Genomic DNA, 23,976 nt, shown 5'->3' with positions numbered 1-23,976 from the left:
TCTTTACTGAATCTAAGCAGGATAGACATATCTCATTTAATCTCATAAACACTTGGTGAGAGTCTCTTATCCTCATTTTATTTTATTATTTTACTTTTTAATCATTGTCGTTTGAGGGAAGGTCTCACTCTGTAGCCCAGGCTGTTCAGAACTCACTATGTAGCCCCAGATTGTCCTTGAACTGGTAGCAGTCCTTCTGCCTCAACCTCTCAAGTGCTGGGATTTCAGGCCAGCTAGAGATACACAATGAGAGCCATCTCAACAACAACAATAACAACAACAACAAGCTTCTCAAACCCATTTTGTAGATGAAAACTGAGGCACAGAGAAAGGAAGTGACTCACCTCAAATCTCCAAGCAGTAGGTGTTAAGCCTTGAGTCCACACCCAGATGTTCAGAGCACGCCTCCTTTTTTCAGTTCTAAAGGATTGTGTTCATTTTAAGGGAACCACAGGGGCTGTGGCCATAACTTAGCTAATACAGTAGCATTCATAGCATTGAGCACAGGCTGACTATCCCGTGCTACATAAACTGGAAATGCTGGCATGAACCCCTAATTCCACTCTTGTCACCCTTGGCTACATAATGAGTGTAAGACCAGCCTGGGGTACCTGAGACTGTCATAGAAGCACAAGAGTCCCATGAGGACTCTGTTACTTCCAGGTGGCCTGCGAGGGGCTAATGCACACAAAGGTAACTTTAAGATCACAAACTAGTGGTAGTTGGTGTTCGGATTCAAACTCAGTGCCCCGCTGTGAGCCACCACTCTAATGCCATTTAAATGTCATTTACGTACTTTTGTAAAAACCACTTACGTTGAAGAAAGAGTTCGTTGCTCACAGTATAGAGTAACCAGCTATGCTGTGATGACCCACTGGTGATGTCTACAGGTCACTCTGAGCAATGCAGTCAGGGCAGAGCAGGCTGTAATGGAAATCTCGGGAACATTGTTCAGTAGGGGTAGAAAATCTGTTCTGAATGTGCTGCCCCAACTACAGGCTTTGATAGCGAATGTTGCCTTACACTACTGAATAGCCTTTGTGTAAGTGTTCATCAACACGAAAATGTGGCCAGGCACGGTAGTACATTCTTATAAACTCAGCTCTTGATGAACTGAGGCAGGAGAATTGCTGGGAGTTCAAGGCCAGTCTGGACTAAATGGAGAGACTGGCTCAGAAGAGTAAGGTGGACAAAAGAAACAAGAGGAAGAAGGAAGGAAGGAGAGGAAGGAAAGCAGGCAGGCAAGCAGGCAGGCAAGCAGGCAGGAGAAGGAGGAAAGGAAGAAGGATGGGAAGGAGGTGAGCGAGTTAGATTCTTTCTGTCTTTTGACAGCTATTCTCTTCAGAACAAGCATATCTAAAAGGCAGGCATAAACTGCTACCCTGCTCTGAGTCTCCCATCAGGGCCTGGCACAGTTCTGCAGCGAGGGAGTGCGCATGTCCGACGCGCGAGGGCGCTCGGGGTTGTGAGTAACTTGAGCATCAGAATACTGAGTCAGAAACTTGTGGTTGAAAGCATCACTCATTTAAAGCCCCACCAGTTTAGCTTCACTGGAAAGGCCACCAGAGCAGGCTTGGTGGGTCCTGCAGGCGTGCAGCGCAGGGTGGGCCCGGGGCCAAGGCGGCCGCAGCATTCTTTGCCCAGCGGGTGGGACGCCTTTGCAGGTGGGTTGGCGGTGGGAGACGGTGAGCAGAGGCTGAGTGATCAATAGCCTGCCTGGCCAGGAGGCTCCTCCGCCCTCCTGCCGGCTCCAGGGCCAGTCCTGCATACTTCATAAGATCTTACATAACTTCGCCCACTGCCACCCGGATCTGAGCACGGCCGCCCTCCGTGTTGTCGCTCCTGGAGACCACAAGGCCTGCTGCTTGGCACCTCCAAGGGAGGGCTGCTGTAGCGTCCCCCTGACTGGCTGGCTGGCCCCTTAGTGCAGGCCCCTGAAGAGGCAGAAAAGATGATTTTGTGTTCCGTCTTGAGACAGGAGACTTTTTATTTTAGACCAGGCAGAGTGTTGACTAATTTGCATCCCGCCTTTCCTCCTCAGGGACCTACCACTCTTTCTCCCCTTAAAGATAAGATAATCGACATTAATAGCATAATCGATAGGGCAGGGTGGCACACACCTTCAGTCCCAGATCTCAGGAGGCTGAAGCAGGCGGATCTATGTGAGTTCGAGGCCAGCCTGGTCTTCAAAATGAGTTTCAGGACAGCCAGGACTACACAGAAATCCTGTCTTGAAAAACTAAAACAAGCAAGCAAGCAAACAAACAAACAAAATAGGCTAATCATATTTAAAAAGATAACAGATTTTGCTAGAAAGAATGTCTCAGCAGTGACCAGGGTTAAGAGCCTTTTGCTACTCTTCTGGAAGACCTAAGTTCATTCTCCAGCACAACTCCCTCTCCTGGTCTTCTCAGGCACTTGTGCACACACACGTGAATAAAAAAAAAAAGGATATAAAATTTATATAAAAATTAATAAGTTTTTAAAAAGATACCCGATGCTGAGGAAGCATCTCTGATGTTGGACACTTGCTGCTTGTGTGGAGGAACAGAGTTAAGTTCCCAGCACTGGGTCAAGTGGCTCACAACAGCCTACGTCTCAGTGGTTCTCAACCTTTCTAACACGGTTCCTCATGTCCTGGTGACCTCCAACCATAAAATTATTTTCGTCGCTACTTCATAACTGTATTTTTGTTGCTGCTATAGCAAATATCTGTGTTTTCAGGTGGTCTGAAGTGACCTTTGTGGAAAGGTCATTGAAGCCCCAGGGGGTCGCGACCCACAGGTTGAGAATCATTGCTGGAGTTACAGTTCTATGGGACCCCATGCTCTAATGGGACCCCATGCCCAATGCCTTGTCTGGCGTCTGAAGGTACCTACGTGCATATGCACATACATGCATATGAACTTACACACACACACACACACACACACACACACACACACACAAAGTAATTCCTAAAAATAGCTAACAGACTTCAGTGTGCTTTGTACAGGAACGCTCACATTCGCAAGGCAGGGAGGGGACACAACCACAGGTTGCAGTGCAGAAGTTGCAGGCGGGTGGGCAAGTTCTTGGGGGACGGGCTTTTGAACTGCGGATTTCTTTCTTAGATCCCTAGTTACGTTTCATAACCTATGTCAGCTGTGCTCTTTTAAGAGAGGATGGTTGGACTTCCCGGCATCATGAAGCACAGAAACGTGGAGACACGACCTTGTAAATCTGAAAGTAAGTCAGACACTCAAAACCCCAGCACTCCATGAATCACCAGCGGTTCTGCCAGCCCGGACGTTGCATTTATTCAGCGACAGGTTTGGGAGAATTCTATTACTCAGCCAGTCTGCTGACAGATAAATAGTACTCCCTGAGGTTTATAATTATGACAGTGACCACACGTGAACAATGTAGCTGGCATCGCCTGTCACCTACTGGCACTCCAACACAAAGAATCATTAACTTAGTGGGTGGCGGACTCACCTCAGTTTATCCTCCCTCCCCTCCTACCCTCCATGAAAGCTGGAGTAATTAGTCCTCTGGGAAATCGTTCTTCACTCAACTTTCCTTACCTGTGTTTGACTTCCTTTCAGCCAGCTCAACCTTCACGTGACTCCCGCTGCCTCTGCCCCTCCTTGCCTCACCCACTCATCCCTACCCACCACTCCCCACCTGACCACCCAGGAAACCACGTGTCTAAATTACACCCTGCGGAATTTGATTATAGCTGATTAAATGCATGGTTACAGATTGCCCTGACTTGCTCTCAGTTTTCTTCCTGAAAGAATAGTTTTCTGTGTTTCTTTGTGTAGTGGACGGTGGTTAACGTAGAGATTGGAACTGTGTAAAGTGCAAAGAGCAAGCGTCAGTGGAGCTAGAGCTCCGTCACAAATTGACAAATTGGTCGTCTATACTGCACACCACACTCTCGCAAGGCTTCAGGACCGTGGAAGACGGGAGGGAAAGATTGTAAGTCCGACATGGGGGAAGAACTGGAGGGGCAGCGTTTTCTGGATATGGGATATGGTAGGATCACCGTGCTCACAGCTCACAGCGCCCGTAGTTCTCTTCACAAGATCGAGAGTGTCAATCATTCCAGCGTGGAATTTAAGGCATTCGTGAGCCCCCACCCCTAACGAGGAGCTCTGGACAGTCACTAGCTTATGAGAGACAGGGCGGAGAGAGTTTTCTTTAAGGGTGTGGTTTCCCACTTGGTTGATCATGCTCAAGGGGAGAGCTCCACACCCAGAGGTATGTGGGCAGCACAAATTGGACCCCATAGATTATTTAAAAACACAAAAGACAGGGAGCATATGGGGTCAGGGGCTAATCTGAGAGGAGGTAAGGAGAATACTGGAGAGTGGATATAACCAAAATATTCTGTATGAAATTCTCAAGGAATTAATTATGTATCTATATTCCTGTATAAAGGAATCTTTATCCATATCTCTATCTTGATCTCTTTATCTCTCTTTATAGCTATATATCTATATCTATACCCATATCCATATCTATATATCTATCTATATATCCCATATCCATATCCATATATCTATATCTATATCCCATATCCATATCTATATATCTATCCATACCCATATCCATATCCATGTCTGTATAAAGGAATAGTCCAGGCTGGAGAGATGGCTTCATGATTGAGCTTGTATGACTCTTGCAGAAAACCCAAATTTAGTTCCTAGCCCTCACCCCAGGCCGTTCACAGTCGTCTATGACTTCAGCAACAGAGGACTTGACATCCTCTTCTAGTCTCTCTATGGGCACTTACACGCATGTACATACATAGACACACATACTTGTACACATTTTTTTCTAAAACATCTTTAGAAAGAATAATCTGAATTAATCTGTAAGCCTTGGGAAGGTAAGGGCCATCACATTCACTTAATCCCCAGATAGATCAATAGCATGATCAATAAAAAGTTTTCAAAATGTGATGTCAGGTTTTGTGTGTGTGTGTGTGTGTGTGTGTGTGTGTGTGTGTGTGTGTGTGTAGGTAACCACAGTACATTATATATATTATATATGTATATAAAATTGTCTGAGCAGGAAGTTAATAGGTTATATAAAAATGAGACATGAGACTTCATTGATGAGAAACAAGAAAGGAATACTTGAAGAATATTTCGTAATGAAAAAATTGTAAGCATACACAAGTGCAATGAACTTGCTTCAAAGTCACACATCGGCGGTAATTGCTAATGCACAGCTAATCTGTGTCACCTCCTTACCTGCTCCACCCCCATGACTCCGAAGTAGTCATTGCGCCTGTAAATATTTCCACAAGTATTTCTAAAATGAATATCTGTGGGTCCACAAGGGTTCAGCTGGTATCAGCGCTTGCCATCAAGCCTGACGACCTGAGTTCAACACTCAGGATCCACCTCAGGAGTCTATCAGAATTGGGTCCCAGACAGAGCTCACTCATTGTGATTTGTTACCCTGTCTCATGAATTCCTCAAGATGCCCTCTCACCCTCCTTACCCTTGCCTGATTTTTCTTTCCTAAGGAACCATGCTGGGTTTTTCCGATACCACCCAACTGCAGGGCGTGAGCAGGCTTTGCTCTTGTGTGTGTCCAGTAAATGGGTAGCTTTGCCTTCGGTCAGATGTGGCTGTATTTTATTTTCTTCATATATATCTCGCTATAGTTTTTAAATTTCCCTCTAGCCATTTCTCATGTTTATATTCAGAATTTCAGAAGTAGCTCTTTAGCATGAAGTTAGTAGAAAACTTTTTTCAAAAGATAGCTTTAAAAACTAGATAAATAGTGGGGCAACTGGAAAAATTATTGTCTGAAGCACATAATTTATTTTTATTTTCTCTTCACTGGTGTGTTGCCTGCATGCATGTCTGTGTAAGGGTGTCAGGAGCCCTGGAGCAGCAGTTACAGACTGGTGTGAACTGCCATGTGGGTGCTGGGGATGGAAGCTAAGCGGCCAGTTCTCTTAACTGCTGAGCCATCTCTCCAGCCCCAAGGTTCTAATAGAGCCTGTAATTTAGTGATAGTATTATTTAATTGATATTTCCTGACATTGATAAATGTACTTGGCTAGATAACATGTTGGTCTTTGAGGATGCTGGGGGTAGTTGTGTACATGTGTGTGTGGTCTTAGCGCTTGGAGGTAGAGGTAATAAGATTAAGAGTTTGAGGTTATCTTTAGCCATGTATCGATTTCAGTGCCAGCCTGGACCACATTACAGTTTGTCTCAATACAATACAATTTTAAAAGGCAGATAGTTGGGAACTTTTTCACAGACTTCCTGTAAATAAAAAAGGAAGTCTGGAACAAAGGCTTGGCAGTTCCTAGCACTGGTAACTCTTGCAGAGTGAGCCCTGGTTTGATTCCCAGCACACACAGGGTAGTTCACAACCATCTGTAATATGGGTTCCAGGGAATCCAATGTCTTCTGATTTTCTTGAGCACCAGGCATGCATGTGGTACACACACACACACACACACACACACACACACACACACACACACACGCAGGCAAAACATTCATTCATGGAAAAGAGAATAAATCCCTGAACTTGGTTATGATACTTTTTTCTAAGAAATCTTATCAACTCTACAGTGAACAGGAATGAGGCCCGGCATTTCGAACACGGAAAGATCAAATGGTCCTGGGGGCCAAAGACAACATTGAGAAACTTTTTTTGTTTTTGAGTTAGAGTCTCAATATGTAGGCTTGGAACTCACTACATAGAGACCAGGCTGGCCTCAAACTCACAAAGCTCTGCCTGCCTCTGCCTCTGCCTCTCCCTCTTCCTCCTGAGTGCTGGCATTAAAGGCACCACCCTGGAAGAGAGTATCTGAGCTTGAGCCTGTGTTAGGGCAGAGAGTGAGGTATCAAGAATGAGCTCTGAGAAGGGTTCCTGTCCCGTGAGCTACACCAGTCTTTATGCCAATAGCTGTCACATGGAGAGTTCTTGGAAATTCTCTGTTTAGCCAAGGAGGAGGTACATGGTACAAGCAGGGCCACTGAACCACAGACAAGGTTTGCTTGATTTTATGTCTTCATTTACTTTTACAGGTTGTTCCTACAGACCCACCTTCTCTGGATAAACCATCAGGAAGACATACATAGCGTTAGACAAAAAGGCTTTGTTTGAAATGCCCCCACTGGCTCATGTGTCTGAACACTTGGTTTCCCAGCTGGTGTGGCTGGTGTGGAAGGCTGTGGAGTCGTAAAGAGCTGTAGCCTCACTAAGGGAAGTGGGTCAGAGAGGTGGGGCTGGGGTGGGCAAAGCCCAGTGACAGCACCTGCTACCATAAAGCTGTCTGTCACCATGTCTTCCTCTTCTTAATGGGCTGAACACCTCAACACCCTTCATTTTTTGCTTATCAGATGTTCGGTGACACCAAGAGAAGAAAGGTAAAGAATCTAGCCCCACTTGCCTCTGGAAGATTCACCCCCAGTCTGAGATATCTTCCTCAGAAAGGCAAAGTGGCTTGGCTTCTCACACAAAAATATCTTTTCCTTCTCCTTTTCAACTGTGAACACATGTGCCATTTATAAAAATAAAGTTCAACTTAAAACTCACACATCAGGGACTGGGTGGTGGACTCAATGGGTGGGAGCGCTTGCTCTGGAATGATGATCTAGTTTTGAATTCTCAGAACCCACGTAGAAGGTCAAGCATGGCTATGTGTGACTGTAGCCCCACTGCTGGGAGTGGCGGTGGAGACAGATGACCTTGAGAGCCACTTCTGTTTCAGCGAGAGACCTCCATTTCTAGGCAATAAGGTGGAGAGGGATGGAGGAGAAAACCTACTATCTTGCCCTGCTTCTGAACATGTATGTTAAGCTGTGCGAAGCCATACACCCATGTACATGCATCACACACTCATATGCCACACACGTGAACAAAGAGGTATGAGTCATAAAGTTTGGTAGGCAATGCCTTTAATTCCAGCATTTGGGAGGCAGAGACAGGTGGATTTCTAATCATTCATGATTGACATAGTAAGTTCCAAGTCAGCCAGGGATACACAGAGAGACTCCAACTCAAAATACTACTACAACTATGACTACGACTATGACTATGACTACAACTAACTACTATTACTACTACTACTACTACTACTACTACTACTACTACTACTACTACTACTACTAACTACTGCTGCTACTACTACTACTAACTACTACTACTACTACTAACTACTACTACTACTACTACTAACTAATGCTGCTGCTACTACTACTACTAACTACTACTACTAACTACTACTAACTACTGCTACTACTACTACTACTACCTACTACTACTACTACTACTAACTACTACTACCACTAACTACTACTACTACTAACTACTACTACTAACACTACTACTACTACTACTACTACTACTACTACTACTACTACTATTACTACAGATTCCTCTGGTTCCTGGAGTATGGCTCAATGGTTAAGTCTATTGGCTGCTTTTGCAGAGGACTGGGGTTTGATTCTCAGCACCCACATGGCTGCTAACCACCATCTGTAACTCCAGTTCCAGGGGACCCTATGCCCTCTATGGCACCATGCGAGTATGTGGTGCTCACACATACATAAATATTACAAATATTTATTAAGAGACTAAGCAACAGTGGCTGGAGAGATGGCTCAGTGACAGAGTTAGCATTGCTCTCAGAGAGGACCCAAGTATGGTTGCCAGCACCCATATCAGGAGGCTCAGAGCAGCCTGTGACGTCAGCTCCATCTGATTTCTGTGCATACCTGCAATCAGGTACACATGCCCACTGCACATATGATGCATGATTTAAAATAATAAGAATACAACAAATGAAACTGAATCTAGTGGTAGAAGCTGCCTTCTCCCTTCCCCAAGTTCCCTGTCCTGCATGTTTTAAGCAGTTGTCATTACTGGATAGGAGGGTTTGTTTGTGTGTGGACCTGGCCTGATCCCCAGAAGGGAGCAAAGGACTCTGTAGAACAACACATCTCAGGGCAAAGAGCTCTCAGAATCTTGGTGGGTAACAGTCAAGAGACAGAGAGGGAGAAACCAGGACAGAGTTGTTCATTCAGAAGACAAGTGCTCATGCAAGTTCATTAAGTGTGTATGTGTGTGTGTGTGTGTGTGTGTGTGCGCGCGCGCGCACGCACACACACACGTGCCGCGCACACACACACACACACGTGCACGTGTGTGTTTCAACAGAATCCCAAGAACATTTTCACAGGACTTCACCTCTTGCTTAATTTCTGTCTCCAGAGATCCATATGGGTTCAGGGATAGAAATAATTCAAGATGCTTGAGCTGGCGGCTCTTTCCTCTCCAAAACTTCCAAAAAATGCTCGGTGGGTGTTCTTATTAGATGAGGCTTCTGTTGTTAAAAATATTTATTTACATTCTTATTTCCCATGTATACTTATTTATTATCCAACATATGGATTATAAGATAGGTGCTTATACTTTTTTATATAACTATTTAGTGTGCAGTCAACAAGAACAACAAAAAGAAATAAGAAAAGAATTAGAAACCAGATGTGGTGGTACATATCAGCGTTCAAGTCTATCCTTGGCTAAGTAATGAGTTTGAGGTCAGCCTAGGCTACAGGAGATCCTGTCACAAACAAACAAACAACAAAGAAATGAAAAATCAACTGAAGTCTGGCAAGACTTCTGCAGAAATAGTTTCTGGCTTGTAGATCTTTTTGAAAAATCAAACATTTCCTTTCTTTCCTTTAAAAAAAGATGAATTTATTTTTTTATTTTAAATGTATGCATGTTTTACATGGGTGTATGTGTGTGCACTGGGTGCATGCGGTACCCGTGGATGTCAGAAGAAATCATTACATCCCTTGGAGATGTAGTTCCAAATGTCTGTGAGCTGCTGTATGGGTGGCGGGAATGGAACCCTGATCCTCTTCAAGAATAGCCACTGAGAGGGCTCTTTACCAGTGAGCCTGGGTTCTCTGTCCTTCCCTCTTTCTTCCCTTCCTCCATAGGATGATTCTCAGACCTTCATTACAGGGAGTTCTTGAGATCAGTGAGTGAGGAAGAGAAGAAACGAGACTGGACAGGATTGGACAGGGAGGAAATTTGTTGGTGATCTTCTTCTAGGCCCTCAATTGGTCCCATAGATAGTGATTAAAGTGTATTTGATGTTCAGAGTTGTCTAGAGTTGGATAAGAGAGCCAGGCCTTAATTACCTGCTCCCTTACCCTGGAAAGACAATGGCTGTCATGTTCCAAGGGGCTTCATGAACTAGCTATTGAAACACATCTGGGCCACAGCATAGTCTTGTCTACAGAGTCAAGACAACATCAGCTCAGTCAGAAGCTGAGATGTGCAAGACCGAAAGTGCACACATACATGGCTGAGATAGGCATGGGCTGTTTCTCACCAAGTCCTGGATTTAGGTGACATGCTCTTCCTAGGCACCAAGTCTGCTGCCCCAGTGAGGCTGCCATGGTGTGAACAGCAGCCACTGGGCCCTTAACTAGGGTCCAAGCAGATCAGTCTTTCCGAAGTAGGGCTGAGCCGCTCATCACTTACCCATGTCACACGACCAAAATAAAACTCTCCATTAGAAAATGAGTAACCACGAGATAATTTATAATCTTCACTCCGCGTATAAGGCCTTGCAATTTAGAGCAAGTGTTAAAGAGAGAGATCCAGCTCAATCTGCCTCCCCACCGCACCCCATCTGCTTCAGTGGCAGGGAACCTTTGTTTAATCTGACTCCAGGGCCTTCTTTGTCTTTGAGAAAAACACTCCGTGTTCTTCTTCTGCGGCTTCTCTGTGTCCCAGTTGCAACTTCAGGAACTCGGATCAGTGCCATTGAAGTTGTAATTTAAAGCTTTCGGAGGCCCAGGTTTTCTCTGCCCTGGACAGTTATCGACGCTCATGATCAAAACCGCTCATCCTTTTGTTGCTTGCATAATAGAGAAAGCAGCTTCCTGCTCCTGGTGACTTGGCAGAATATGAATACATAGTGGGAAGGCAGAGAGGGAGGGAAGAGAAGGGAGAACAGAAGAGACAGAGGAGAGAGGGAGAAGGGAGGAGAGAGAGAGGGAGAGAGAGAGAGAGAGTATGCCCACAGTGGGTCTATAAGGGTCCTTTGCCACCCCAACCCTCTGAAGTCTTTTTTTTTTTTTGGTTCTTTTTTTCGGAGCTGGGGATCGAACCCAGGGCCTTGCGCTTCCTAGGTAAGCGCTCTACCACTGAGCTAAATCCCCAGCCCCAGTCTTTTTTATTAGATTATTTTGCTCCTCTCCAACCCCTTTCCAGGACAAGGTCTCATATGGCCCAGGTCTGAGACCAAGAATGACCTTGAACTTCTGATCCTCTTGCCCCTCAAGGGGCTTATAAAGAAAACCGGGTGTCTTTTTTCCTCACCCACACCTTCAGGCCTAGCTCTTGAGAGGCAGAGGCAGGTGCATCTTTGTGAGTTTGAGACCTGGTCTGCACGGCAAGTTCCAGGCAAGCCAGAGTTGCATGGTAAAAACCATGGTTAAAAAAGAAAGAAAAGAAAAAAAAAAGAAAAAAGAAAGAAAAAGAGGGGCTGGAGAGACGGCTCAGTGGTTAAGAGCACTGACTGCTCTTCCAGAGGTCCTGAGTTCAAATCCCAGCAACCACATGGTGGTTCACAACCATCTGTAATGGGATCCAATGCCCCCTTCTGATGTGTCTGAAGACAGCTACAGTGTACTCATATATATAAAATAAGTAAATCTTTTTAAAAAATTTATATATATATATATATGTATGTGTGTGTACATATGCAATTCTTGTATGTTTTAATGAGGATATAATAGCTATGCATATTTAGGAGTTTCCATACATAGGTATGTTGGGTCAAGATCACATTGTCATAGTATTCTATTCTGTAGGTAGCTGGCATACTGATATCATTCATACATTCACCCTATCATCATGAGAAGAGCACTCAGAAATATCTAATTTAAAAGTTTAGGAGATAGCAGGAGATCTCAGTAGTTAAAAGGTTTGTCGTGAGCACTGGCTGGCTTCACGTGAAGCTAGAGTCATTTTGGAAAAGGGAATGTCAAAAGAGAAAATGCCCTCACCAGACTGGTTTATGGGCAAGCCTGGGCACATTTTCTCTCTTTTTAAATATTCTTTCTTTTTTCACCCTCCTTCCCTTCCTCCCTCTTTTTCTTCCTTTCTTTCCTCCTTGTTTTTCTCTTTTTGAAACATGGTCTCTCTATATGTAGCTTTGGCTGGCCTGGAACTCATATGTACACCAGGTTGGCCTCAAACTCAGAGATCTGCCTGCCTCTGCTTAACAGTGCTGGTATTAAAAGTACCACTACACCTAGTTTGGTGCATTTTCTTGATGGATGGGGGGTGGGGTGGGGGTAGGGGTAAGGTGGGGGGAGTGGCAGGTTTGGGGTGAGGGGCAACTCCCTGTGGGTGAGGTCACCCCAAGCTGGCAGTCTTGGGTGCTACAAGAAAGCAGGCTGAGCAAGCTGTGAAAGCAAGTCAGCAAGCAGCAGTTCTCCAAGGCTTCTGTTTCAGTTCCAGCCTCCAGGTTCACCCTGCTAAGGTTCTGCCCCAACTTGCCTTGGTGATGAGCTGTTACTTGGAAGTGTAAGAGGAAATAAACTTTTTCCTCCCCTAGATGCTTTTGGTCATGATGTTTAATAACAGCAATAGAAACCTTAACTAAGAGCACAAAAGCCTGAAGATCAAACCCTGGGACCTTTACCCTTCCTTCTGCCCTGGCCCTAACCCCTGAATCTTTGGTAACCACTATCCTACTAGGTGAAAGTGTCTGATACACCAGTTTCTTAGATTCCACATATAAGAGAGATCATATAGAATTTGTAAAAACAAATACGTTATTTGTACAATACTGGATTTATGCTTATTGCTTAACATAATGCCCTCCCAACCCACTCACATTACCACAAATGACAGGATTGAATCCTTATTTATGACTGAGTAGTATTCCCTTGCATAGACATGCCACAGTCTTCCCCCGATTTTCTGCTTTTGGACAATTACAATTATTCTATCTCTCAGCTTTTGTGAGGGTGGTACACTGGATATCTCTGGTGTGCTGATTTCATTTCTGGGGTTAAATCTTCAGTAGTATGACCACTGGGTCCTGGGTTATATTTTAGTTTCCTTCTACCTTTCCAATCATATTGTTTCCTATGTAATATGTATAAGTGATCATTTGAGTTTTCCTCATATGAGATGACTTTCCTGCTATCTCTTTCCATTTCTGACTCCTCTTTCTGCCAAAATAACTAATTAAGCTGTCAATTTAATCCAGTTGTGGGGTTTATATTTTATGACCATATAAGTGTTGTTTAATGGAGAGCCAAAGAAAGTCTGGAATTTTGCAGACAGAATACTTGAGAACGAAACTTAGGAGGGATTTTGTTCTCTGATAATTTCACAAATGTAATTATGTATTTTAACCACATATACACTCCATTCCCCTCTTTTATCCTCTTCCCATTCTTCCTGAACCCCCTTTTCATCTCCCAACATTCCCCTCCTGCTTCCATATCTTCTTGGGTTTTACCACCCACAGAATTTAATCACAGTTGCTTGCATGAGCAACTCTGTTTATAGTGATACATTTTATCTTGTCTGCTTTATATACAAATAAATTAAAAATATGGACTTAGCATACCCTGTGATTCTTAAAAGAGTTGTTGTTTATGTATTTATTTGTTTGTTTGTTTACTTTTGTGTATGAATGTTGCTTTCATGTGTGTTCAGGTCACCATATCTTCTAGAGCAGTGGTTCTCAACCTTCCTCATGCTGCTACCCTTTATAGTTCTTCATGTTGTAGTGACTCCACAAAATTATTTCATTGCTACTTCAAAACTGTAATTTGAATTATATCTTAATAAATATCTGATATGCTGGATGTCTGATATGTAACCCCTGTGAACGGGTTATCTGACCCTCCAAAGGGTCTTGACCCACAGTTTGAGAACCACTGCTCTAGGACTAGAGTTAGAGATGGTTATGAGCCACCAGGTAGGTGCTGGGAACCAAATTCAGGTTCTCTACAAGAGCAGCAACCACTATTAACAGATGAGCCGTCTCTCCAGTATCTACCCTTTAGATTTGTAAAGAATGCAACTACTGTTTAAATTGAAGGGGGACTGGAGACAGGCATTTAAAACTTAACTGAAGGTTGCCATGACTTAGAAGAACTTGTCATTGTTGACAGCAATGCTGGTGGTTAAATATCCTGAGATCTGTGTGTAAATGCCTCCTTCCCTCATGAGAATTCAGATGCATGAATTTAGAGATTTTCTTTTTTCCCTTCCTTCTTTCCCTCCGTCCCTCCCTTTCTCTCTCTCTTTCTCCCCCTCTCTCTATCTCATTCTCTCTCTCTTCCTTCCTTCCTTCCTTTCTTTCTTTCTTCCTTCCTTCCTTCCTTCCTTTCTTTCTTTCTTTCTTTCTTTCTTTCTTTCTTTCTTTCTTTCTTTCTTTCTGAGATGAAAAATGTGGTATAAGAAACATAACACATAGGGTGGTGGCACACATCTTTAATCCCAACACACAAGACACAGAAATAGGAGAATCTCTGTGAGTTCAAGGCCAGCCTGGTCTACAGAGTGAGTTCCAGGACAGCCAGAACTATGCAGAGAAATCCTGTCTCAAAAAACAAACACAAAACACAACAGCACACCATTCACAACTTAGTCCGGTGAGGAAACTGTGGGCGTTACTCAGTTATCTTATTCAGTTATAAGTTATTCAGCTTTACCTTATCTTGAACTTGTTCACTGTAAGATGATGAAACTATCTAATTACTTTATTCTGTCTTCCAGAATGTACAGCTCAGTGAGTCACCTGCACTATATCATAAATTTCTTTTCTTTTCCCTGTCCTTTGCTAGGGTAGTGTGCCTGTGCCTGTGTGTGCGAGTGCTAGTACTCTTGCCTGGGCATGCACACGTGGATGCTGGAGACCACTGTTAAGTATCTTCCTCCGTTGCTCTCTGCTCTATTTTCTGAGGCAGGGTCTCTCACTGACCCCGAAGCTTACCATTTTAGCTAGTTGGCCCAGTGAGCCCTGGAGTCAGCTTGCTTCATTTCCTTCCAGGGCCAGTGTTACAGACCTGCCTGCTGTTCCCGGCTTTGATGTGGGTGCTGGAGATCTGAACTTACATCCTGATGATTCCACAGAAAGCATCACACATAGGATTCCATGTCCTCAATTCCTTAGTGTAATTTTTTTTAAACAAAATTGTTGGTATGTTATTTTAACTATGAATTTCAGCTCAGACAGGAAAAGATATTTTAAAATGTTAACAAATTAATTAGTTTTGGTAGTTTTGGCTTTGTGAGTTTAGCTATGTAGCCCAGGCTAGCTTTGAATTTACTCTGTAGCCCAGGCTGGCTTCAAACTTGCAGAGATTCTCCTGTTTCGCTCTTCTGAATGGCTTCAATTGCAGGTGTGCATCCCCACGCCGGGCTTGTTTTTAAGAAAGAGGTTTAAATGTCGTCCCCAAATGGTCATAATGCAAAATACTAATGCTGAGTGAGAGAAACCAGATTAAAAGAGCACATGTTGGTATGATTGAATTTCTATAAAATTCTCAAAAATGCAAACTAGAGTGACAGAAGGAAGATTGGTGACTGCCTGGGAACATGATGTGGGGAACAGCAAAGGGATACGAGGACACAGTGGTGCTGAGCTGTAATTGTCAGCTTGGCACAGCCTGTAACCGGCTGGGATGGGAATCTCAATGAGGAGTTGTGCAGGTCAGGTTACCTGTGGGGCACTGTCTTGATTATATCAGCTGAAATGGGAAGGCTCGCCCATGGTGGATGACATCATTTTCTGGACTGGGTAAACGTGGGGAGATCTAGCTGAGGGCAAGAAAGCATGAACACTTGTATTTCTCTCTGCTCTTGGCTGTGGGTGTGATATGAGTAGCTGCTGCAAGCCACTGGCGCTGTGATTTCTCTGCTGTAACGCTGTGGCCTGGAATTGTAAGCCAAATAACTCCCCTTTCCCTAAGTTACTTTTTGTCAGGGTCTCATATCACAACAACCGACTTGTTAGAGGAAACTGAGGTGCACTGAGGAGCTGTAGGATCTGTTGCTGTTTCTCCTTCTTTGACCCAGCTCTCCGGACCTGGTTTCCAGCCCTTTTGGAAATAAACAGGGTTAAGATATGAGACTGTCATTGTTTAATATACTGATGAAATCCCTTGTTTTCAGGCCATCTCCTCGCTCCAACTTTCCTGCTACCTGCAGGGTTCATTTAATGCCTCTATTATTTTTAATATTTACTGTCCCTTCTTTCCTAGAATATAGGCTTTAAACATATTCAAATACAAGTCAGGTTTGGTAGCTCATATCTCAGGAAGCTGAAGCAGGAAGAGTGCCATGAACCTGAGGCTAGCCTGGGCTACATAATGAGATCAGTCTTGTCTCAAAAACTAAACATATCCAAATAGAACAATTACATGAATAAAATATTTTTTCTTATAATCATCCATTTAGATGAACTCTTAGATGAAATTAAGCGTGGTGGCAGTGACACCCAAGGTTAAACTCTAGCCTACACATTCATGCAAATGTATGTATGCATGCACACCCCGTCCCCCAGACTTTTGGGGTAGCAAAAGGGACTTTTAATCTTTCGGGGAGGATGCTTTTGAGGTGATCTGATCTGCCCCCTCAGTGATTGTCTTAGTTAGGGTTTCTATTGCTGTGACAAAACACCAAGACCAAAACCAAGTTAGAAAAGAGTTTATTCAGTTTACTCCATTACCAAAGGAACTCAGAGCAGGAACCTGAAGGCAGGAGCTGATGCAGAGGTCACAGATGCTGCTTACTGGCTTGCTCCCCATGGCTTGCTCATAGAACCCAGGACCACCAGCCCAGGGATGGCACCAACCCCAAAGGGCTGGGCCCTCTCCCATCAATCAGTAATTAAGAAAATGCCTTAAAGTGGGTTCTTATGGAAGCATTTCCTCAGTTGAGGGTCCCCTCTTTCAGATGACTCTAGCTTGTGTCAGGCTGACATTAAGACTCTGCAGTAGGGCAGTCCTCTCCCTTTGGCTACGTGCAGAGACAGCACCACATGGGATGCGTTCTCATACAGGAATGTCCGCATTCATCAGGCAGAGGGAGGCCCAGAAAGGATCTTACACCAGGCACCAACTGTGCTCATCACTTTTTACAAATTAAAAAGAGATTTCACAACTATAGCTTTATCTTATCATATGTGCAAGGTGATGGAGACTCAGATACCTTAGAGAGCATGTCCCAAGTCACGGGGCCAGGAAGTGTCCATGAGAAAACCACGTCTGCGCAGACAGACTTGGGATCTGACCTGGTTCCACATCCAATCCCATAGATGTTCCCGTTGTGAGAATTCCCCCTGCCTCTGCCTCCCGAGTGCTGGATTGAAGGCAAAAGCCATTACACCCGACCCAGCTATGTGACTTCTAAGTGGAACTTGGAGAGTATGAGGACACCCTTTGGAGTTACTCAGGCAGGAAGAGTGTGGCCCTAAGAAGAACTGCCCCATGGACATGAGGGGCCAGGATTTGTCAGCTGCATCAACGACTCCTGTGGAGTTTCTGGGAGGTGGAGGTGGGAGGAACTGCTCCTTCTCAGTCATCCCTGTGGAACCTCTAGAGCTTAGATTATAGATTTTAGCTCCTTTTTCTCTTGGATCACTCCGAGGGGAGGGCCTCTTCTGCTTCTAGGTTCACCAGTCTCTGTGTGTTTTCTCTGCTAGGGCTGTGAGTTTACAGTGGAGCGGGAGCCAGTGACTTCTGAAATGAAATAAGACCGCACTGAAGGTACAGTTTCGGTGTCCTCACGGTGTGGTCTTCAGTTGTTGCTCACGGGACGCTGGGCTCCAGGCTTCCTACCTGTTTTTGATTTTGCCTCTTTGGTTTGGACTTTTTTGAGAAAAATTCTCATGATATACCACAGGGCCCCCCTGAAACTTACCACGTAGGCCAAGATGGCAATTCCACCGCCTCAGCCTCCCCACCAAGGGCTGGAATTACAGACATGAGCCACCTTGCCCAGCTTCCTATCTGTCCAAGAACTCTAGAGATTCTTCATCTTTGAAGCACATTTTTTTTTTCCATTGAGACAGAGACTCACCATGTAACCCTGATGAGCCTTAAACTTGCTGGGTAGCACATGCTGGCCTTGAACTCATGAAGACCCACGTGCCCTGCCTCTGCTGGAATTAGAGGTATGTGTGTGTCATTGTGCCTTGCCTTATCGTCTCAGCTGTGGAAGATTTTCTTCTCCCTCCATGCTCACATAAACTACTTTAGTTAAACACAGTGACACACACACACACACACACACACACACACACGCATGCACATACTCCTCTCTCTCTCACACACACATACACACACACACACACACACTCCTCTCTCTCTCTCTCACACACACATACACACACACTCCTCTCTCTCTCTCTCACACACACACACACACACACTCCTCTCTCTCTCTCACACACACACACACACACACTCCTCTCTCTCTCTCACTCACATACACACACAGACACACACACACACACACAGAGACACACACACACACAAGCGTATTGCAAAGTAATAATTAAATGTAATTGTTTTTTTAAGTAGGAGGAATTGAGTGGAAAGGGGTGGGTTCTAAAAGACAGAAATGGGGGTAGAAATGACCAAAATTCAGTATATGCATCTGTGAGCTTTTCAAAGAACATTCAAAACCAACACACGGCTGCTGAGATTCCAGGAGTCACCTCTCATGGGGTCACTGCAGTGCAGGCTGCTGCTGCTGTCTCAGAGAAGTATTTTTGGGGGACAGGGATTCCCTTCCAGAGGAAGTGAGCTTTGAGTCTTTTGGGAAGCAGCCCGCCTGTGCCAGGCCGAGGCAGCAGAGGGCTGTGTTGGCTCCTGCTGCAGTCAGAGGTTCTGGGGAGCTCTGTCTGCTGCTGCTGTGACTCACTGCGGTCCTTGTGATTGTGTAACAGTGAGGACAGGCAGTGACCTATGCGTTTGTGGCTGCCACTGGCCTCTCCCAACCCATGTGTTACATTTTTTTCCAGCCTCCTCTGGGATATGTGCTCCTTTTGAGTTCATCTTTGGAATGCCTGGCAATGTGATCAGAAAACAGGTGGGACAGGAACTGTTCCATTAATGGGAGGGAGCCCAGCTCTTATGAGAAGCCGGAGTCAGCATGTGGAAGTCTGCATCACCAAGCCCTGGCTTGCCCCTGCCCTCCTCTGCCATCCTACCCACCAGCGTGCCTCACCCCACCAGACTCCTCCGGCAGGAAAAGTGAAGCCCTGAGAAGGGAAGGCCCCAGATACACAAAGGGGGACAAAGTGTCAGCATTCTGTGGTCAGGGCAAAGCTTTTCCATGTTTGGAGCAGAGGAAAGGATATAAACCCATTTCTCAGATTCCCCAAAGTGTTCTCCTCATATCTGAGGCTAGCTCATATCCAGGTTCATCGGTCCCTGAATGCTGCTTTCCCTGGCCAGAAGCTTCTCTTTCCAACCGTGTTCACAGTCCTTGCCTCCACCCCAGCCCATTCCTACAAATAAGGCACTTTAACACAAACCAGCATTTCAGAGGCAGAGTCCGGGAGATTAGGAGTTAAAGGTCAGCTGCTGCTACAGGACAACCCAACACATACATGGGAGGATCAGATCAAGCTGAGGTGAGATCAAGGCCAGCCTGGGCTACATGAGACTCTGTCTCATATACAAACAGCAATCCCCCCAACCCTCCACCAGAGAGAGCTCAGTCCAAGTCTCCCCCAACCCTCCCACTCCCCACCCCACTCCACCCCACCCTCTGCCTCAGGTCACCCCACACTTGCCCTTTCCCTTTGCGGACTGCTAGACTACGAGTTGCCCTTTCGGCCCGCGCTTCTTTGTCTGACACTTACATGGTGACCTTCTCATCACTCAATCCCTGGGTCTTTTTTTAGTCCTCATCCAATTTAACCTCTAGGGACATGTGACGCTCAGACCAGCTGCTCCCTCCTCTCACTCTCCTCTGGCTGCTGTGACCTGTTTGTTTACTCTGTCTGTTTCTGAGGTCTCTGCTGCTCCCACCTCTGGCCTGCACCTCTCTGAGATCTATACCTGTGTGTGTGCCTGTAGGTAGGTAGATGCTGTGCCCTTCTAAGAAGGATTTAAATAGCAAAACCATGGACCTCGATGGGGGTGACAAAATGAAGACAGGACTGGAGCCATAATTAATGGCAAGCTTTGATTCTAAAAGACACGATGAAATCATTCGTTCACCGAACAGATCTGGTCATGTGATCCTGCTTTTCAAAGTTCAGGATGACACACCGCTGCCCAATTCCTTCCTTCTGACTCTCCCAGGCTAATCCCACCGAGCTCTCCAGCTCATTTCCTGTGGCTGGGTCTTGATGTAACCTGATCTCTGCTCACTGTGTACCCTTTCCTCTCTGGCCCACTTGATATCCATTTGCTTTTTAAAAGATCTTTCCAGGGGCTGGAGAAACGACTCAGTGGTTAAGAGCACTTGCTGTTCTTGTGGAAGATCCAAGTTTGGTTTCCAGGGCTCACATCGTGTGGCTGTAAGTCCAAGTCCAGGGCATCCATTGCCTCTGGCCTTTGCAAGCACACATGCAAGCATATCCCCACACATAGATACACACATACATAATTAAAATAAAGCAAGCATTTAAAATAAAGGTATTTCCAGCATTACCTTAAAGTCTTTCCCACTCCTTAAGAGGACTTTTCTCCCCACTCATCTTTCTCTGTAAGTAACAAATGAATAAACTTCTACAACCCTCAACTTCTATATCTGAACAGTGGAAACAATCATGGGACCCACTTCACTGTGAAAATAGAGTTGTATACGCTAAGGGCTTCACATGATGTCGGGGATAGTCTAAGCACTTACTAGTTTCAAAATTTACTTCCTGTTGTGATTGGAGTATGAAGTGTGTCTGTATTTGAGTACTTGGTCCTCAGCTGACGGCAATATTCTGGAAGACTGTAGAACTTTTAGGAGGTGGAGCCTTGCTGGAGAAAGTGGGCCAGGTTTTATACCCAGCCCAACTTCCCGTGTTCTTTCTGCTTCCTGTCTGTGAATGCAATGTGACCAGACATTCTCCAACTGTCATGGCTACCTCGCCATGACGGACAGTGTCTACAAGTATGAGCCGTAATAAAACCTTCCTCTGTCAAGTTGCTTTTGTCCGTTTTTTTAAATGTATATTTTAAACCTTAAAAAAAAAGACTTGTTTATTTTTATTTTCAATTATGTGTATGTGTGTCTGTCAGTGTGTGGGTATGACCATGCGAGTACAAGTTCTCCTACAGGGGAGAGGTGTAGGATGACCCTGGAGTTAAAGTTACAGGAAGTTATGAACCATTTGATGTGGGCACTGGGAATCAAACTTGGATCCTTCGAAAGAGGAGAAAGCACTCTTAACCCTTGAGCCACACCCCTCCTCCCCGCCCAGCCCCTCTTGGTATTTTGTAATAACAACAGTAAGAAAAGTAACTAACAATGCCTGTTTAGAGTGGAGAAGGAATGTAATAATTTATGGTTCTCCAAAGTAAATTACCCATCTCAGTGATAAAGTTTAGAACAGTATCGCTGACCCCTCTAGCTGAGGCCACAGGCTTATCCCCACAGCATCTTACATGTCACCTCTGGAAACACATTTTTCTACCCTAATGCTCATTCCCTCAAGTTGCTGCACTACCGGGCTTGTGCAACCTGTCTGGCGAGCGTGCACGTGAGCGCAGGTGTCCTCTCCATTGCTCTCTGCTCTAGTCCTGTTTCTCCAGTCTTGCTGAGGTCATTGTCTTTGTAATTCTTTGCTACAACAGTCTGGTCTCAGCATGTACCAAGTCTGCCAAATGGACTCAGAAGTCAAGGAGAAGTCGGTTCAGTTTCTGTTGGGTACAAGGGTCACCAGGTCCAGCCAACATGCTTGCCTGAAAAGCCCGGATGACCTGAGTTAGTGCATGTATACCTGGGCTCAAATATACCTGGGTTTTATCATGCTACTTCCTAGGATGTCACTTGTTGGGCTGGGGATACAGCTCAGTAGCAGAGTCTTGCTTAGCACGTTCCCCATCGGGGTCCAATACTGGGCGGAAAAAAATCATGTTAAACTGAGCCAGGTCGGGGGTTGGGGATTTGGCTCAGTGGTAGAGCGCTTGCCTAGGAAGCGCAAGGCCCTGGGTTCGGTTCCCAGCTCCGAAAAAAAAAAAAAACAAACAAAAAACAAAAACAAAAACAAAAAAAAAAAACTGAGCCAGGTGGGCAGAGGAGATGGCTCAGTGAGTAGACAGCACTTGTCATGCAAGCCTGAGAACAGGACTGCAGTTTTGTCCCAGAACCCATGGTGGAAAGAGAGAAAACCAATCCCTCAAAGCCGTCCTATGACCTCTACAGGAGTACCACAGCATGCATGGCACAGTCTCTCTCTCTCTCTCTCTCTCTCTCTCTCTCTCTCTCTCTCTCTCTCTCACACACACACACACACACACACACACACACACACACACACACACACACACACTAAAAATAAAAGTAACCCCAGCACCTGGAAGCAAAGGCAGGAGGTTTTCTGTGAGCTTCCAGCCTGGTCTACATAGTGAACTCCAGGCAGGGCTATGTAAAGAGACTGTTGAAGAGGAAGAAGAGGAGGAAGAAGAGGAGGAAGAGGAGTAGGAGGAGGGGGGAGGAGGAGGAGGAGGAGGAGGAGGGGCAGGAGCAGGGGAAGCAGGAGGAACAGGAGGAACAGCAGCAGCAACTTTTGAACAGAACTGAATCTTTGTGCCTCACTTACTCAGCAATGTGGTTTTAGCTGGAGAATGGAGACGCTGAGTAATAATTATTCAATACTACCAACAGGTAACTAATACATTGAGGAAAAAGAGAAGGGTCTCAGGAACACCAAATATAACTCTCAGAGTGTGTCCCAATTTCCATATAATTACCTTTGTTTGTGTGTTTGAAGATAGGGTCTGTCTGTGTAGCCCAGGCTGACTTTGAACTTGCCATCCTCCTGCCTCTGCCTCCTCAGCGCTGGCATTACAGATTATGTCACCATACCCAACTACAGGTGACATTTATATGAGAGTTCAGGTTCTTTCTTCCATGACTTGTGTCCTTTTTTAAAAAGTAGAGGAATACATGCTAGCCTTTGGATCACCGGGTAAGTCACCCTAGAACAACAAATTACTTTCTTGGGGCTCTTGCAGGCACCATGCACTTGCAAAAGCACTCATGAAAATGTGCTGAGACTGGACAGGTGTGGAGGTACCACAGGGAGGGGACCTTGGTTGCACACTGAGGTTGGAACTGTATGGAGAGCATTGTGTCCGGATCCAGCAATGGGGCTTGGGCAGGTCTCTACATTTCTCAAGTCATCTTACAAGTTGACGGAGATGAGCTTGAGTTCCCATCCATTTTTGTCTTTTTATGGTATTGGGAATCCAACCCAGGGCCCCAGGCATATTAGACAAGTGTTCTACCATTGAGCTAAATACCTAGCCCTGTGTTTACTTTTTGTTTTGAAACAGGGTATTACTAAGTTGCCTGGGCTGGCCTTGACCTGGTGATGTTCTTGCCTTAGCCTCCTAAGTAGCTGGGACCACAGGTGTACCACTCCATGCTCTATAGTTCCTCTCCTTGCAGTTTTCTTATGGTGTCTCTTCCCTAAGACAGATATTAAAAAGTTCAAGCCAGGTGTAAACCCAGATCTCAGGAGATAGGGCTAGGATGATTAGGAGTTCAAGACTGGTCTCATCTACGTAGCACATTTGAGACCAACCTGGGCTACATACAATTTCAAGTTTAGCTTACAATAAAACTTAAGGAACAGAACGAGCAGGGCGGTGTCCATGTGGGGACAGACAAGTCCACATCTAGAAAGGCAGATACAGCCAGCAGGCACCATAGGCTCCTGGGGGTATCCAACAGAGAGCAGCTGGAAAGTACAGTAAGCTATCTGTTTGCAACTGGGCCTGG

The 23,976-nt window shown here is 45.2% G+C and overlaps 1 long non-coding RNA gene across 1 annotated transcript; it reads left to right on the top strand.

The window, feature by feature from the left end:
• Nucleotides 1-3,768: 3,768 nt before the first annotated feature.
• Nucleotides 3,769-21,171, top strand: LOC147994928 (uncharacterized). Its single transcript, XR_015686709.1, has 3 exons — nt 3,769-3,963; nt 17,723-18,193; nt 19,046-21,171. It is a non-coding gene; the product is annotated as an uncharacterized LOC147994928 (long non-coding RNA).
• The last annotated feature ends 2,805 nt before the right edge of the window (nt 21,172-23,976 follow it).

Source organism: Rattus norvegicus, chromosome 4 (assembly GCF_021556685.1).
Source record: "Rattus norvegicus strain SHRSP/BbbUtx chromosome 4, alternate assembly SHRSP_T2T, whole genome shotgun sequence".
Classification (NCBI taxonomy): Eukaryota; Metazoa; Chordata; class Mammalia; order Rodentia; family Muridae; genus Rattus; species Rattus norvegicus.
This window is presented reverse-complemented; position numbering and strand designations above follow the sequence as displayed.